General features: G+C 45.0%; 1 pseudogene; it reads right to left on the bottom strand.

The window, feature by feature from the left end:
* Positions 1-188: 188 nt before the first annotated feature.
* On the bottom strand, positions 189-19,500 carry LOC112255277 (annotated as a pseudogene).
* Positions 19,501-19,689: the final 189 nt, after the last annotated feature.

Genomic DNA, 19,689 nt, shown 5'->3' with positions numbered 1-19,689 from the left:
CCCGTAATAACAATGCACAGGACGAGACCCGTAATAACAATGCACAGGACGAGACCCGTAAGAATGCACAGGACAAGTCCCATAACAACAATGCACAGGACGAGACCCGTAATAACAATGCACAGGACGAGACCCGTAATAACAATGCACAGGACGAGACCCGTAAGAATGCACAAGACGAGACCCGTAATAATGCACAGGACGAGTCCCATAACAACAATGCACAGGACGAGTCCCGTAACAACAATGCACAGGACGAGACTCGTAATAACAATGCACAGGACGAGACCCGTAATAATGCACAGGACGAGTCCCGTAACAACAATGCACAGGACGAGACCCGTAATAACGAGAACACAAAACACGCACGGCAAAAGCCGAAACAAAGTACAGGTACTCACAAGACCAACGGACCTGGGAACAACAATCAAACAAAACAATGCTGAACAGAGGGCACATATATACAATTGCTAATCAGGGGTAATGGGAACCAGGTGTGCGTAATGAAACAGTTCATTGACGCCTAGAGTCCGGTGACGTAGACCTCAGAAGCTGGTGCACGGAATGACCAGCAGTACCGGGGGAATCCGTGACATTACTGAAAGTGTTCAGTCTTTTATTGTTTTATTTGAATGAAACCAAGCTCAAACAGTTTGTTTTACTCAAACATAGTTTTGATTCTTTCTGATTTTATACTCATGTAATGTAGATCAGTGTTAATTGAATCACTATTATTTTGGCTTTCTGACAACCAAATTACAATTAATGTCAGTTATCCTGTGCATCATGCTAAATCGACTAATATATGTCATTCATTTACAATACATTGTATGATATCAATACAAATGTCCCAAAAATACACACTTAAGAAATAAGCCCAATAAACTGCTACTTTGTACTTATCCAAAAGAGAATGTGGTCCTTCCTCTAAGGATTACAATACATTCTAGTGTGGTGTTATTGAAAACCATAACACCGCATTCAGATATTCTCTACTGGCAGACTGAATGAAAATAGCCATTGTAAACAGCATTACAGCATTATTTCCAAAATGATTTGTATTCTGACTTCCTCCCTGATGTCTTTGGTCACTCTCTGAGACCAGTTATCTCCATTAGAGGTCCATGAGAAAGGAATATTCAACCACCACAACTCTTCTGCTTTTATTGCCAATCTCCACACAGGCAGTCATGCTGAACAGAACATCCTCTGAAGATCACAGGCCTCCTGCTGGCAGAGTGGACAATGCTGGCTACAATGACCATGACAAACATGTTGTCATGACAATGGTTTGATGGTGTAAAAGTTTGTGTAAGAAGTCTCTTTCTCCAGAGAAAGGCCATTGGTCTGCCCTCGACTCTGTCTCCACACTGGCCCTTCTGTCTTTCTGCGGGTCTCATGGCCTGAACTCCACACACACAGAGACAGGAGCTGGGGTTCTCAATAAAACACACCATACTGACCACGAGTCACTTGGCTTTTTGTATTTTCTCTACTCCTTCTTGATGTTCCTGGCTGGTCCTCTGGTGCCACCCTGTGGCTGTGGAGCTTCCTGTTGGGGGCCCTGGTTGTCGTGGCCCCTCCCCCCTGGTGGGTCTTCTCGTGTTTTGCCAGGTGGTCGCTCCGCATGAACCTCTTCCCACACGTCTGGCAGCCGAAGCGCTTTTCCCCAGTATGTGTGCACAGGTGCCTCTGCAGCTCGTCTGAGCGTGTGCAGTTCTTCCCGCAGAAGAGCCAGCTGCAGACGAAAGGTCGCTCCCCGGCATGCCATCGCAGGTGGGCCTTCAGGTGGGAAGTCTTCTTGTACACCTTGCCACACTCGGGCAAGTGGCAGATGTGGAGCCTCCTCTGGCCTGGTTCCTCAGGGTTAGCTGGAGCCCCTGTGCACCCAGAGGAGGCAGTTGGGGCACTTGCAGTGCCTGAAGCAGTGTGTGGAGCCCAGCAGGCACTTGGAGGAGCCTTGGAGGAGGGCTGCAATCTGAGGCTGGTTCCCCAACACCAGCTGTCTGCCCAGGGCAAAGGGGTGAGAGTGGTGATGGTGGGTCTGGCCATGAGGTTGCTGATGACCATGGGGGCTGCTGGTGGTCTGGGGTAATATCCACCACTGCTGACCTTCCTCTGTATGCCGACCAGGGTGGTGGGGGTGTCTTTCTGTGGAACCTTGGAGGAAGTTCTCCCCCATATCATTGTGCTGGGGGTGGAAGTATGGAGTGTGAGAGCTAACCTGGACCTGAGGAGCGAGCATCTTCACTGGGGGGAGCTCAAAAGTGTAGGCAGCCGGGGTGGAGGAGGGCTCAGCAGGAGGGGTGAGAGGCAGCTCATGGAGGTGGTGGTGCTGGTGGGGATGGGGGTGAAGGTCCAGTCCGCTCTGGACGTGTCCAGGAAAATTAAGTTTTGGCACTGTCAGAGTTGCCACCTGTTGGATCCTTAGACTGGAGCTCTGGGCCACTTCACTGCCCAATAGCTGGAGCATCCCAGTCATGGAACTCATGGTCCCTTCATAGGATGAGTGTGGCCATTCCTGCCCCAGTCCACTGCCCCCCAGCCGGGCTTGGCCACAGGGTCTGGCCAAGAAGGAGGAGAGGGGATGGGGTCCGTTCTCAGGAGAGGAGCTGGGTGTGCGGTCCTATGGGGTATAGTAAGAATGGATGTTAGACATGCTGTACACTATTGAATTAGATATTCCTGAGCAAAACCACATACAAAATCAAGATATTATAGTGATAACACAGAACTTAGACTTCTTTCTAATGTGATAATATAGAGAAACTATAGAACAGTGGTGACCTTTTACTGTGAACTTCTACATGTCTATTTCTAAAATATATGTTAGAATTTTATTGATGTAGTCAATGTATTTTATTAACTACAATAGAGTAAATATTTTAAGGTAAAATACTGCTGCTAACAAATGAATCCAGACGAATTCCTATAAATATATTGGGAGAAAATAAATCAATAATTGCACTTGACAATTTAAAAATGTACTCTGAAGAAGGCTAACACTGAAATGACTCTCCCATACCAAATGCCACTAAAAACATTTTCCTCGTCTGTAAGAAATGGTTTAGAAAGTGGTCGGTCCCCGGAAATGCGGCCATGACTTTTGCGCGCTTCTGCGGCCAACGTAGTTTTTAAACTGGTCTCAGCACAAGTGCAGCACCGAAACAAAATCTAGAAAACGGGATTTGCTGTGTCTCAATTCTCATCCAAAATCAGTCTAATTTTCTGAAGAAAAAATAAATAAACCTCATAACGTGTTTTATATTGTTGTGAAGAAATAAAAGTGGATTAAAAAAAATGGATTGTAGGGATTATTAATTCCAAAATACGTGCTCCGGTGGTATCCCTTCTGCATCCTTGTCTTTACTGATTGCCTCGAACGCTATGACTGGATATCTTTTGAAGTGTGCGGAGAACCAATCGACACATTCTTGGCAGCATCTTGTTTGGGAGAGATTTCACAGTACAGATAAAGTAAGAACCGTCTGTGTGTGTTTGTCAATGACAGGGTTAGATTAATCTCGCCCGGGTGCCAGTGTTGGCGTGTTTTGCATTGGCTGAAAGTTAAATCGATTGCATTCGATTTTAAACCGGGCTGCCTCCCGGGCTTGAGCCAAGCGCCCTGTTAAAGCCCATGGTTAAATCTGCTCAAAACAAATGTGACGTAATTAAGCACATGTAGTAGCATAATTATTAGGATTTTGTGTTTTCTCATCCAAAGGTGATTGGTTTTGATATTAGGCCTAAATGCCTTATCTTCCTTGCCAATTTGTTTTTAATAGAAAAATTATAACATTTATTTTATGGAAAAGAGCTGGGCGATGCACCACGCTGCCCTGTTGACAAAATGTTCGATTACTATTTGATTTGAGAATGGGGCTCATTTCTCCCGATTACTTGACCGGCATTTGCCTGGTCCCCTGCAGCTCAGCATAATCGAATCCGACAGAGAGCGAGACAGAGAGGAGGGGCGAGGGACATAGACATTCACTATATGGTTTACCTGAATAACTTACCCTTACTTTTACTGCAGTTTTGAAACTGTGCAGTAACTGCAGTACACTGTGGTATTTTGGATGCAGTAATTGCAGAATAACTGCAGCGTACTGCAGTTATATTGCCCACTAACTGCAAAATTACTAGAGTAAAAAAAACGGTGTAATTTTGGATGCAGTATTTGCAGCATATAGTATATATGTAACAGTATAGCTTCAGTCACTCGCCCCTACCTGGGCTCGGCACACATCGACAACAGCCACTCTCGAAGCATCGTTACCCATTGCGCCACAAAAGCCCCGGCCCTTGCAGAGCAAGAGGAACAACTATTTCAAGGTCTCAGAGCAAGTGTGTCACCGATTGAAACGCTATTAGCGCGCACCACCGTGAACTAGCTAGCCATTTCACATCGGTTACATAAAGGCTACAGTAGTGTAGGCTATATGAACATCTGGGATAATGTTTTTTCTTTGTACCGAATTAGCCTGATTTCACTAATGGACAAATATCCACAATTTATCTTTTTATAATAGGTGGTCTACTACTATTTCTTTGCAAGTATTTGGAAATTGTTTTGTTTGTTTCTTTTTTTGGACAATTGGAGAATTTCATGGTGTCGTCTGCGTAGAGCCTGTTCAACCTCTCTTTCGTGTCGTCTGAGATTCCCAAAGATTGGAAAGCAGCTGCGGTCATCCCCCTCTTCAAAGGGGGGGACACTCTTGACCCAAACTGCTACAGACCTATATCTATCCTACCATGCCTTTCTAAGGTCTTCGAAAGCCAAGTCAACAAACAGATTACCGACCATTTTGAATCTCACCATACCTTCTCTGCTATACAATCTGGTTTCAGAGCTGGTCATGGGTGCACCTCAGCCACGCTCAAGGTCCTAAACAATATCTTAACCACCATCGATAAGAAACATTACTGTGCAGCCGTATTCATTGATCTGGCCAAGGCTTTCGACTCTGTCAATCACCACATCCTCATCGGCAGACTCGACAGCCTTGGTTTCTCAAACGATTGCCTCGCCTGGTTCACCAACTACTTCTCTGATAGAGTTCAGTGTGTCAAATCGGAGGGTCTGCTGTCCGGACCTCTGGCAGTCTCTATGGAGGTGCCACAGGGTTCAATTCTTGGACCGACTCTCTTCTCTGTATACATCAATGAGGTCGCTCTTGCTGCTGGTGAGTCTCTGATCCACCTCTACGCAGACGACACCATTCTGTATACTTCCGGCCCTTCTTTGGACACTGTGTTAACAACCCTCCAGGCAAGCTTCAATGCCATACAACTCTCCTTCCGTGGCCTCCAATTGCTCTTAAATACAAGTAAAACTAAATGCATGCTCTTCAACCGATCGCTACCTGCACCTACCCGCCTGTCCAACATCACTACTCTGGACGGCTCTGACTTAGAATATGTGGACAACTACAAATACTTAGGTGTCTGGTTAGACTGTAAACTCTCCTTCCAGACCCATATCAAACATCTCCAATCCAAAGTTAAATCTAGAATTGGCTTCCTATTTCGCAACAAAGCATCCTTCACTCATGCTGCCAAACATACCCTTGTAAAACTGACCATCCTACCAATCCTCGACTTTGGCGATGTCATTTACAAAATAGCCTCCAATACCCTACTCAACAAATTGGATGCAGTCTATCACAGTGCAATCCGTTTTGTCACCAAAGCCCCATATAATACCCACCATTGCGACCTGTACGCTCTCATTGGCTGGCCCTCGCTTCATACTCGTCGCCAAACCCACTGGCTCCATGTCATCTACAAGACCCTGCTAGGTAAAGTCCCCCCTTATCTCAGCTCGCTGGTCACCATAGCATCTCCCACCTGTAGCACACGCTCCAGCAGGTATATCTCTCTAGTCACCCCCAAAACCAATTCTTTCTTTGGCCGCCTCTCCTTCCAGTTCTCTGCTGCCAATGACTGGAACGAACTACAAAAATCTCTGAAACTGGAAACACTTATCTCCCTCACTAGCTTTAAGCACCAACTGTCAGAGCAGCTCACAGATTACTGCACCTGTACATAGCCCACCTATAATTTAGCCCAAACAACTACCTCTTTCCCAACTGTATTTAATCAATGTATTTATTTTGCTCCTTTGCACCCCATTATTTTTATTTCTACTTTGCACATTCTTCCATTGCAAAACTACCATTCCAGTGTTTTACTTGCTATATTGTATTTACTTTGCCACCATGGCCTTTTTTGCCTTTACCTCCCTTATCTCATCTCATTTGCTCACATCGTATATAGACTTGTTTATACTGTATTATTGACTGTATGTTTGTTTTACTCCATGTGTAACTCTGTGTCGTTGTATCTGTCGAACTGCTTTGCTTTATCTTGGCCAGGTCGCAATTGTAAATGAGAACTTGTTCTCAACTTGCCTACCTGGTTAAATAAAGGTGAAATAAATTTTTTTTAAATAATAAATAAATGTTGTTTCTTTCTTGATTCTGTATAATAATACAAGATCAAAGCGCCCCAATACCGTCTGAAAATCAATCAAACTAATGGTTTTCGAAGATCTCCCTCCCCGGGTTCAAGTGAAGGCCATATCTAATCTTCTTGCAAATGCAGACACAACAGTTTGCAACGGTGACCATTTTGCCTCTTCAAAGAGCCCTCCAAGAGGTGTCAAGTGATATTTGCATAGCAACAAATAACAATCCCGTCCCATCCTAATCTCAATGACAACCAACAGGACATTTCTCTTTTGCATTCAATTTCAAACTAATGATGTTGTCACTGTTGCTTTAAATCAATGATGGACTTTTGTTTATTTTGATTGTGTCTTTATTCTGGCATTTTTATACATTTTCTTTCCTTACTAGTTAACTATGACACCATATTTCACTCAGGAGTCAATAACCATTGTGAAGTTATTTGTCAATTGTATTCATCCATATCTCTTTTCCACTGCATTTCAGTTTAAAAATGTATCCATAGAAATTAAATGGACAATGGACATTTCATTTTAATGGATATATAAGGTATAAGGTTTTCTTCATCTTTCAGTCATGTCTCCATGACATCCCATCATACATCTATATTTGCACCAAGGACTGTGACATCTGTTATGACAAAATGGTCAGATGTGAGGGACAGGCCAACAAACTTAGAGCATTTAGACTATTACCTGTTAAAGACAAATGAGGGTCAGTTAAGAGGCCATGATGTTATATGTTAAGTGTTATATGTCTTATATGCCCATAACTGCTGTTGGAAACATGATTGTTTTGATCCTAAAGTTTTTTTTTGTTATGAAAGGTTGCTGGAGGAAACCTGTAACACACCAAAAATGGAGTTGAAAATATTTTGGCAGATTACGTTTGTCAGGAATTTTTCACATTGGAATATAGAAATGACATTTAATAGAAAATGTTGTAAATTCTGTTAAGAGGTTATTTTACAATGTAAGTATTTTTTTCACATCTGAAGCTATGGATGAATCACCCCCTGAATCACCCCCTGGCTCTCCCTTGGTTCCAGAGGCACGGGCAGGGAGAGATCCCAGGGATCACTAGAACAGGCTAGGTGGAGAGGTAGTGCATCACATCAACAAACAGGCTTTCATACTTTTCTCTCTAGCATTAATGAGAGAGAGGCCTTAACTGAAATATTGACGCTCCCTCAGTTGGCACCTGCAACGTGATCATTTGATTAATGTAGTGAGTGAATGAGTGAAGGAGCATGCGGTTTTGTGGTTTCATCTGCTAGAGCTCAAGGTCGTGGTTTGTGTTGGAAACCCTCTAGCACTGCCCACTGTCCAAATCACATTTTTATTTGTCACATTCTTTTTAAACAACATGTGTAGACTAACATTGAAATGCTTACTTATGGGCACATTCCCAACAATGCAGAGAGAAAGAAAATAGAGAAATAATAGAAAAGTAATAACACTTAATAAATACGCAATGAGTAATGATAACTTGGCTATATACATTTTTGTATTTTTTATTAAACTAGGCAAGTCAGTTAAGAACAAATTATTATTTACAATGACAGCCTACTTGTAAAGCCCCCCCGGCCAAACCCTCCCCTGACCCAGACAACGCTGGGACAATTGTGCGCCACCCTATGTGATTCCTGATCGTGGCCGGTTGTGATACAGCCCAGGATCGAACCTGGGTCTGTATTGACACCTCTACCACTGCAATGCAGTGACTTTGACCGTTGCGCCACTCAGGAGGCAAAACATGGGGTACCGGTACTGAGTCGATGTGCAGGGGTACGGGGTAATTGAGGTATATATGTACATATAACTAGGAATACAGTAACAGGACAGATAATAAACAGTAGCAACACCATAAGTGATAAGTCAAAAAAGTTAGTGCAGAAAGGGTCAATTCAGAGTCCAGGTAGCTATTTGGTTAACTATTTAACTAACTATTTAGCTGTCTAATAGCTTGAGGGTAGAAGCGGTTCAGGGTCCTGTTGGTTCTAGACTTGGTACATTGGTACCGCTTGCCGTGCAGTAGCAGAGAGAACAGTCAATTACTTGGGTGGCTGGAGTCATTGACAATTTTTAGGGCCTTCCTCTGGCACCGCCTTGTATAGAGGTCCTGGATGGCAGGGAGCTCAGCCCCAGTGATGTACTGGGCCGTACGCACTACCCTCTGTAGCGCCCTGCGATAGGATGCCAAGCAGTTGCCATACCAAGTGCTGATGTAGCCAGTCAAGATTCTCGCAATGGGGGCCTCCCGGGTGGCGCAGTGGCTAAGGGCACTGCACTGCAGCGCTAGCTGTGCCACCAGAGACTGGGTTCGCGCCCAGGCTCTGTCGCAACCAGCAGCGATCGGGAGGTCTGTGGGGCGATGCACAATTGGCCTAGGGTTAGGGTTAGGGAGGGCATGGCCGGTAGGGATATCCCTGTCTCATCGCGCACCAGCGACTCCTGTGGCGGGCCGGGCACAGTGCGTGCCAACCAAGGTTGCCAGGTGCACGGTGTTTCCTCTGACATATTGGTGCGGCTAGCTTCCGGGTTGGATGCACGCTGTGTTAAAAAGCAGTGCAGCTTGGTTGGGTTGAGTTTCGGAGGACACATGACTTTCGACCTTCGTCTCTCCTGAGCCCGTATGGGAGTTGTAGTGTTGAGACAAGATAGTAGAGCTACTAACAATTGGATACCATGAAAAATTGGGTCAAATTCAAAAACAAAAAAAAGATTCTCTCAATGGTGCAGTTGTATAACTTTTTAAGGATCTGAGGGCCTCCGTGCTGTGTTGAGGGTCACCGTGGCGAATGTGCTGTTGCCTACCCTTAGCACCTGGAGTCAGGAAGTCTATGATCCAGTTGCAGAGCGAGGTGTCCAGTCCCAGGGTCCTTAGCTTAGTGATGAGCTTGGACGGCACTATGGTGTTGAATTGTAGTTGAACTGTAGAGCTGTAGTCAATTAACAGCATTCTCACTCTTGTCCAGGTGGGAAAAGGAAGTGTGGAGTGCAATCGAGATTGCGTCATCTGTGAATCTGTTGGGGTGGTATGCGAATTGGAGTGGGTCCAGGGTGTTTAGGATGATGGTGTTGATGTGAGCCATGATCAGCCTTTCAAAGCATTTCATGGCTACAGATGTGAGTGCTACAGGGCGATAGTCATTTAGACAGGTTACCTTGGCGTTCTTGGGCACAGGGACTATGGTGGTCTGCTTGAAACATGTAGGTATTACAGACTGGGTCAAGGAGAGGTTGAACATTTCACTGAAGACACTTGGCAGCTGGTCAGCGCATGCTCTGAGTATGTGTCCTGGTAATGCGTCTGCCTTGTGAATGTTAACCTGTTTAAAGGTCTTATTCACGTCGGCTACAGAAAGCGTGATCACGCAGTCATCTGAAACAGCTGGTGCTGTCATGTATGTTCAGTGTGGCTTGCCTCAAAACGAGCATAAAAGGCATTTGGCTAGCCTGGTCGGCTTGCATCACTGGGTTTCCCTTTGTAATCCATGATAGTTTGCATGTTGTTAAGCCCTGACCTTAGAGCTTTTTATGTCTCTATTTTGGTATGGTCAGGGTGTGATTTGGGTAGGCATTCTAAGTTCCTTTTTCATTTTTTTTGTATTTCTTTGTTTTGGCCGGGTATGGTTCTCAATCAGGGACAGCTGTCTATCGTTGTCTCTGATTGGGAACCATACTTAGGTAGCTTTTCCCACAGGGTTTTTGTGGGTAGTTATTTCCTGTTTTGTGTTTCTCCACCTGACAGGACTGACAGCATTGTCTTGCATTAGGAGGAACCAACCGGGGCCAACCGCACCAGCATATGGTCTCACAAGGGGTCTGAGGATCTCATCTCGGTACCTAATGGCAGTCAGGCTACCTCTGGCGAGCACATGGAGGGCTGTGCGGCCCCCCAAGGAAATGCCACCCCACACCATGACTGACCCACTGCCAAACCGGTCATACTGGAGGATGTTGCAAGCAGCAGAACATTCTCCACGGCGTCTCCAGACTTTCATCTGTGAAGAGCACAGGGCGCCAGTGGCGAATTTGCCAATCTTGGTGTTCTCTGGCAAATGCCAAACGTCCTGCACGGTGTTGGGCTGTAACCCCCACCTGTGGACGTCGGGCCCTCATACTACCCTCATGGAGTCTGTTTCTGACCGTTTGAGCAGACACATGCACATTTGTGGCCTGCTGGAGGTCATTTTGAAAGGGCTCTGGCAGTGCTCCTCCTGCTCCTCCTTGCACAAAGGCGGAGGTAGCGGTCCTGCTGCTGGGTTGTTGCCCTCCTACGGCCTCCTCCACGTCTCCTCATGTACTGGCCTGTCTCCTGGTAGCGCCTCCATGCTCTGGACACTACGCTGACAGACACAGCAAACCTTCTTGCCACAGCTCGCATTGATCTGCCATCCTCGATGAGCTACACTACCTGAGCCACTTGTGTGGGTTGTAGACTCCGTCTCATGCTACCACAAGAGTGAAAGCACCGCCAGCATTCAAAAGTGACCAAAACATCAGCCAGGAAGCATAGGAACTGAGAAGAGGTCTGTGGTTGCCACCTGCAGAACCACTCTTTTATTGGGGGTGTCTTGCTAATTATAGTATTCAGAATATTCAGAACCTCATTATGTCATAACTGCCCAGACTGAAGGTCCATTCTAAACCAGATCCGTCTGTAATGTGTCCATCTGCACCGTCCTTAAAGACAGTCACTCACCAGGGCTTCTGTTGTTTTGCTTTTACTGGTGTCTGTGTCATAAAGCTGATTTCACACCCCTGGTGTTGCCCTGAACGGGCCACCATCACCATGACCCCACATCTTGAACCTAAACCTGACCCACCCTTCCAACCACCCTCTCACCAAACTGTAGTAGACTATACTAGAGGTCGACCGATTAATTAGGGCCGATTTCAAGTTTTCATAACAATGGAAAATATGTATTTTTGACACCGATTTGGCCGATTTCACACAAAAAAATCTGCCAATTTTTTTTTTACACCTTTTATTTAACTAGGCAAGTCAGTTAAGAACACATTCTTATGTTCAATGACGGCCTAGGAACGGTGGGTTAACTGCATTGTTTAGGGGCAGAACTACAGATTTTTACCTTGTCAGCTCCGGGATTCAATCTGCAACCTTACGGTTAACTAGTCCAACTTGCTAACCACCTGCCTCTCGTTGCACTCCACGAGGAGCCTGCCTGTTACGCGAATGCAGTAAGAAGCCAAGGTAAGTTGCTAGCTAGCATTAAACTTATCTTGTAAAAAACAATCAAACAATCAATCATAATCACTAGTTAACTACACATGGTTGATGATATTACTAGTTTATCTAGCGTGTCCTGCGTTGCATATAATCGATGCAACACAGGGGGAGGATTTAACAAAAGCGCATTTGCAATTAAAAGCACAATCGTTGCAAGACTGTACCTAACCATAAACACCAATGTCTTTCTTAAAATCAATACACAGAAGTATATATTTTTAAACCGGCATATTTAGCTCAAATAAATCCAGGTTAGCAGGCAATATTAACCAGGTGAAATTGTGTTGACTTCTCTTGTGTTCATTGCATGCAGAGTCAGGATATATGCAACAGTTTGTGCAGCCTGGCTCATTTCGAACTAATTTGCCAGAATTTTACGTAATTATGACATAACATTGAAGGTTGTGCAATGTAACAGGAATATTTAGACTTAGGGATGCCACCCGTTAGATAAAATACCGAACGGTTCCGTATTTCACTGAAATAAAACGTTTTGTTTTCGAAATTATAGTTTCCAGATTCAACCATATTAATGGCCAAAGGCTCGTATTTCTGTGTGTTATTATGTTATAATTAAGTCTATGATTTGATATTTGATAGAGCAGTCTGACTGAGCGATGGTAGGTAGCAGCAGGCTCGTAAGCATTCATTCAAACAGCACTTTTGTGTGTTTTGCCAGCAGCTCTTCGCAATGCTTCAAGCATTGGGCTGTTTATGACTTCAAGCCCATCAACTCCCAAGATTAGGCTGGTATAACCAATGTGAAATGGATAGCTACTTAGCGGGGTTCGCGCTAATAGCGTTTCAAACATCACTCGCTCTGAGACTTGGAGTAGTTGTTCTCCTTGCTCCGCATGGGTAACGCTGCTTCGAGGGTGGCTGTTGTCGATGTGTTCCTGGTTCGAGCCCAGGTAGGAGCGAGGAGAGGGACGGAAGCTATACTGTTACACTGGCAATACTAAAGTGCCTATAAGAACATCCAATAGTCAAAGGTATATGAAAAACAAATGGTATAGAGAGAAATAGTCCTATAAATACTATATTAACTACAACCTAAAAACTCTTACCTTGGAATATTGAAGTCTCATGTTAAAAGGAACCACCAACTTTAATATGTTCTCATATTCTGAGCAAGGAACTTAAACGTTAGCTTTTTTACATGGCACATATTGAACTTTTACTTTCTTCTCCAACACTTTGTTTTTGCATTATTTAAACCAAATTGAACATGTTTCATTATTTATTTGAGGCTAAATAGATTTTTATTGATGAATTATATTAAGTTAAAATAAGTGTTCATTCTGTATTGTTGTAATTGTCATTATTACAAATACATTTTAAAAATCGGCCGATTAATTGGTATCGGCTTTTTGGTCCTCCAATAATCGGTATCGGTGTCGGCTTTGAAAAATCAGAATCGGTCGACCTCTAGACTATCCACAGAACCATGGGAAATCAGTTGATACAATGACACATGGGTCTGGGCTGATTTTCAGCAGTGACACAATTGGACTCTTTGAGAAACTTTGAGACGACACCAAGAATCTTTGAGACGACACCATTGTAGGAGTTCTACTGAATAGAGGAGAATGGAGAGGTTAGGTCTTTTCAAAACCCTGAATGCTTTCTTTAAGCTTCCTTTCTGTATTCTTCTGCAGTGGTGGATAAGTTGTCCAATTGTCATACTTGAGTAAAAGTAAAGATACCTTGATAGAAAATGACTCAAGTAAAAGTGAAAGTCACCCAGTAAAATCTACTTCAGTAAAAGTCTAAAAGTATTTGGTTATAACTGAAGTATCAAAAGTACATGGAATTGCTAAAATATTCTTAAGTATCAAAACTAAAAGTATAAATTATTTCAAATTCCTTATATTAAGCAATCCAGACAGACCAATGTTCTTGTTTTTTAATATGTTGATAACCAGGGGCACACTCCAACACTCAGACATAATTTGTGACCCGATTCAGGAAAGTAGGCGTATGTTGCAAGTCATGACTTCACAGGAGAGCTGTTTGAATGTAAAAAAATAAATATTTGTATCAAAATGCGTTTTTTGGTAGAAGTGCCTTCTCGAACATATGAACTTTCATGTGCCTTGTGTGCCATATGTAAATATGAGTAAAATTGTTAAATTACAAGCCTAGTTGGTTTAGCCACACAAAAAGCCAGCAACCTTTCCGCTAGCCATGATTGGCTGAGATAATGAGTGGGCTGGACATGCTGAGAGATGAGTTTGTATTGGTCATATAGCCCGCGTCTGTCGATTGGAGCTTGTCAGTATGTTTAGGTAATCATGTCGAATGCGGCTTTAAACATTTTTTTTATTGCATAGTAAAACTCCATAAACCTAATGTCACGTTAAAGTGTACTGTTAGCTAGCTAACGTTTTACAAAGTAAGTCCAAAGTAAGTCCTCCAGATCAGAGCCAGTAGGGATGACCAGGGATGTTCTCTTGATAAGTGTGTGAATTGGACAATATTCCTGTCCTGCTAAGCATTCAAAATGGAAGAAGTACTTTTGGGTGTCAGGGAAAATGTATGGAGTAAAAATTACATTATTTTCTTTAGGAATGTAGTGAAGTAAAATTAAAAGTAGTCAAATATATAAATAGTAAAGTATAGTACAGATTCCCTAAAACACTACTTAAGTAGTACTTTAAAGTATGTTTACTTAAGTACTTTACACCACTGTCCTTCTGTAAGATCACTAACATGTTAAATTCTGCAATCTTCAAGCAAACTCAAGGATGCAGATATGAGACAATCAGGCTACTCTATATAGCCATTCTAGCCTGTCAACAGTTGCATCATGGAGAGGCCTGGTCGGTTTTATATTATGGACGGAAAACATTGCTCTGAATTCTATTGGAATATTTAACAGAACTACAGAGAGTGTGGCTCCATGTGTCATGCTGATTTTGTAGAGGAATCAGATTTGTTTTGGACTTAATCAAACTGAATAAAATGTCAAAGAAACGCTATGATCAAATCAAATCTGAGATTTTATTAGCCTCCCTATATGCCAAACCTCTCTGATGTGCTTGTGTGATTAATTAATTAAACATTTCTTAAAGATTATTTCATATACACATTTAATATGAATGTAAGTCATGATCTGTTATATTAAGGATAATAAAATGTGGAAGCACCACATGTAAAATCAGGAAAAACTCCTTTCATCCAAAATCACTCTGCAAATCTTCTTTCAACAGTTTAGTAAATTATGGAAATGCACTTTGTGAGGTCAGCATCAGAATCATAGTGGGGGTAGTCTGAAGTGTATATCACTGAGTTGTATAACACATAAACCGTATAAGAACAGTATATAAGGGACAGGTGGAGACAACCTAAGGGACAGATCGACATTTACTGGGGGGAGGGGTGGTCCAAAATAGGAGAGGGTTGTATTTCTTTTAATTATTGGGCACAGGGGAGGGTAGGGCATTTTTTCCCTGGTTTATGTTCGCTCTTCTGCTTGTATTTTCCCTATAAACAGTGGCTGGACTAACTTTTGATGTTACCCCTATAAAGTTTAGAAACATTTGTAGGTTTGGTACAGTAGGGTGTGGCTATGTTTAAGCTTCAGCTACTGCAGGCCTATGATATCAAGGCAGTGCACACCGGTGAAAAAAAAAAAGAATTACCCTCCTTCTGTTCGTCTATATCTGTATAGCAGACGCAGTAGCCACCTGACATAAGAAATGCTATCAGTGTTGTAACATGACAACAGCATACCTCTATCTCTCTGGGGTTAGGCATTAGATTCTCGTCCTTTATATAGACTATACACAGTACCAGTCAAACGTTTGGACACACCTACTCATTAGAAGGGGTGCGTACTGGCGGCAGGGAAGTCAGGCGCAGGAGAGCAAAAACTGGGTTTACAACGGAGCAGTTTAATACATAAAACCACCGACATCCAGAATAAACAATCAATGAGTACAAAACCCGTCGCACACCAGATAAACGTGCACATGCACTTACAATAAACAATTCCGGACAAGGACATGGGGGGAACAGAGGGTTAAATACACAACATGTAATGAGGGAATTGAAACCAGGTGTGTGGTAAGACAAGACAAAACAAATGGAAAATGAAAAGTGGATCGATGATGGCTAGAAGACCGGCGACGCCGACCGCCACCAGAACAAGGAGAGGAACCGACTTCGGCGGAAGTCGAAGACACTAATTCAAGGGAGACACTAATTCAAGGGTTTTTCTTTATTTGTACTATTTTATACATTGTATGAAAATACATACTATGATATAACACATATGGAATCATGTGGTAACCAAAAAAGTGTTAAACAAATACATTTATAATTTAGATTCTTCAAAGTAGCCACTGTCATTGATGACAGCTTTGCACACTCTTGGCATTCTCTCATCCAGCTTCACCTGGAATGCTTTGCCAAACAGTCTTGAAGGAGTTCCTACATATGCTGAGCACTTGTTGGCTGCTTTTCCTTCCTTCACTCTGCAGTCCAACTCATCCCAAACCATCTCAATTGGGTTGAGGTTGGGTGATTGTGGAGACCAGGTCATCTGATGCAGCACTCCATCACTCTCCTTCTTGATCAAATAGACCTTACACAGCCTGGAGGTGTGTTGGGTCATTGTCCTGTTGAAAAACAAATGATAGTCCCACTAAGATGGGATGACGTATCACTGCAGAATGCTGTGGTTGCCATGCTGGTTAAGTGTGCCTTGAATTCTAAATAAATCACAGACAGTGTCACCAGCAAAGCAACCCCACACCATCACACCTCCTCCTCCATCCTTCACGGTGGGAACCACACATGCAGAGATCATCCATTCACCTACTCCACGTCTCACAAAGACACAGCGGTTGGAACCAAAAATCTAAAATTTAGTACTACAGCGCCAGCTGTGCCACCAGAGACTCTGGGTTCGCGCCCAGGCTCTGTCGTAACCGGCCGCGACCGGGAGGTCTGTGGGGCGACGTACAATTGGCCTAGCGTCGCCCGGGTTAGGGAGGGTTTGGCCGGTAGGGAAATCCTTGTCTCATCGCGCACCAGCGACTCCTGTTGCAGGCTGGGCGCAGTGCGCGCTAACCAAGGTTGCCAGGTGCACGATGTTTCCTCTGACACATTGGTGTGGCTGGCTTCCAGGTTGGATGGCGCTGTGATAAGAAGCAGTGTGGCTTGGTTGGGTTGTGTAGACCAAAGGACAGATTTCCACCGGTCTAAAGTCCATTGCTCGTGTTTCTTGGCCCAAGCAAGTCTCTTCTTCTTATTGGTGTCCTTTAGTAGTGGTTTCTTTGCAGCAATTCGACCATGAAGGCCTGATTCACACTGTCTTCTCTGAACAAACATGGGAGTAATGCTTCACTCTTTGATATGCCACGTCAATATTTTACTCACCAATCAGCTGGCATGTGCCTTCTCCTTTTGACTCATCACATACGCTGCTGCTACTGCATATTATCTATCCTGTTGCCCAGTGACTTTACCCCTACCTACAGTATATGTACATATCTATCTCAATTACATTACATCAATTACATGGGCTCTCGAGTGGCGCAACGGTCTACGGCAAGGGTCTCCAATCCTGTTCCTGGAGAGCCACCCTCCTGTAGGTTTTTGCTCCAACCCCAGTTGTAACTAACCTGATTCACCTTATCAACCAGCTAATTATTAGAATCAGGTGTGCTAGTTTAGGGTTGATTGAAAACCTACAGGACGGTAGCTTTCCAGGAGCAGGGTTGGAGAGCCCTGGTCTAAGGCACTGCATCTCAGTGCTAGAGGTGTTACTACAGACACTCTGGTTCGAATCCAGGCTGTATCACAACCGGCCTTGATTGGGAGTCCCATAGGGCGACGCACAATTGGCCCAACTTCATCCTGGTTTGGCCGGTCTAGGCCGTCATTGTAAATAAGAACTTGTTCTTAACTGACTTGCCTAGTTAAATGGGGAACAGTGGGTTAACTGCCTTGTTCGAGGGCATACAGATTTTTACCTTGTCAGCTGGGGATTCGATTCCGCAACCTTTCGGTTACTGGCACAACGCCCCATATGCAGCATATGCAGCTGCTCGGCCATGGAAACTCATTTCTGTTATTGTGCTGATGTTGCTTCCAGAAGCAGTTTGGAACTCAGTAGTGAGTATGGCAACCGAGGACAGACTGTTTACGCGCTTCAGCACTCGGCGGTCCAGTTCTGGTAGCTTGTGTGGCCTACCACTTTGTGGCTGAGCCGTTGATGCTATGCCGGGGCAGCTCTAGCAGGCAGAACTTTGACCAACTGACTTGATGGAAAGGTGGCGTCCTATGACGGTGCCACGTTGAAAGTGACTGAGCTCTTCAGTAAGGCCATTCTACTGCCAATATTTCTCTTTGGAGATTGCATGGCTGTGTGCTCCATTTTATACACCTGTCAGCAATGGGTGTGACTGAAATAGCTGAAACTAAAACACATACATCACCCATGTCACACCCTGACCTAACCAAAATAATAAAGAAAACAAAGAATACTCAGGTCAGGGCGTGACACTCAGATATAGGACAGACACTTTTTGGGGGGACTATCTGTTGTTCCATGTACTGAATCTGTTATTAAATGCGTTTCTTTGGGCTAATAGTAGTAGGCGACATCGGCAGCTCCTGGTTGGCTGGCGGCTCCTGGCTGGCTGGCTGGAGACTCTGGCAGCTCAGGACAGGAGGGAGACTCTGGCGGCTCCGGACTGGAGAGACACTCTGGCGGCTCCGGACTGGAGGGAGACTCTGGCGGATCCGGACTGGAGGGAGACTCTGGCGGATCCGGACTGGAGGGAGACTCTGGCGGATCCGGATTGGAGGGAGACTCTGGCGGATCCGGACTGCGACCCGTCGTGGTAGCCTCCGGACTGCGACCCGTCGTGGTAGCCTCCGGACTGCGACCCGTCGTGGTAGCCTCTGGACTGCGACCCGTCATGGTAGCCTCCGGACTGCGACCTGTCGTGGTAGGTTCCGGACTGCGACCCGACGTTGGAGGTTCCGGTCTGCGGCCCGTCGTAGTAGGTCGCTCTGGACTGGGTACTGTTGCCGGACGCTCTGGACTGGGTACTGTTGCCGGACGCTCTGGACTGGCGAGGCGCACTGTAGGCCTGGTGCGTGGTGCCGGCACCGGTGGTACTGGGCCGAGGACACGCACCTCAGGGCGAGTGCCCGGAGGAGGAACAGGGCGTACTGGACTGCCGAGGTGCACTATAAGCCTGGTGCGTGGTGCCGGCACTGGTGGTACCGGGCTGGGGACACGCACCTCAGGGTGAGTGCGGGGAGGAGGAACAGGGAGTACTGGATCCTGGAGGCGCACTGGTGGCCTGGTGCGTGGTGCCGGCACTGGTGGTACCGGGCTGGGGACACGCACCTCAGGGTGAGTGCGGGGAGGTGGAACAGGGAGTACTGGATCCTGGAGGCGCACTGGTGGCCTGGTACGTGGTGCCGGCACTGGTGGTACCGGGCTGGAGACACGCACCATAACACGGTGCCTGACCAGTTACACGCTCCCCACGGTAAGCACGAGGAGTTGGCTCACTTAGCTAATCTCCTCGTGTGCCCCTCCCCAAAAAATTATTGGGGCTGCCTCTCGGGCTTCCGTGCTAGCCGAGTACCCTTATATCTTCGCCGTTCCTCCATTCTCCTGTATCCCTCCTCGCACTGTTCCAAAGAATCCCATGCAGGCTCTTAGCACTCTTCCTGGATCGATCGCCCAACTCTCAATCTCCTCCCAGGCTGTTACCCATTCATCCTTCTCCCGGGTCCATTTCTCCATTAAGCGCTGTTCCTCCCAATCACGCTGCTTGGTCCTTTTAAGGTGGGTTATTCTGTCACGATCGTCGTAGTGAGGAGACCAAAGCGCAGCGTGATGTGAATACATCTTCTTTTAATGAATGAAGAACACAAAGAACACTTAAACATAAACAACAAATCTAACGTGACACTATGACAACGAGTGCAGACA

Source organism: Oncorhynchus tshawytscha, linkage group LG07 (genome assembly GCF_018296145.1).
Source record: "Oncorhynchus tshawytscha isolate Ot180627B linkage group LG07, Otsh_v2.0, whole genome shotgun sequence".
Lineage (NCBI taxonomy): Eukaryota > Metazoa > Chordata > Actinopteri > Salmoniformes > Salmonidae > Oncorhynchus > Oncorhynchus tshawytscha.
Note: the sequence above shows the minus strand (reverse complement) of the source record. Positions and strands in the feature narration are given on the sequence as shown.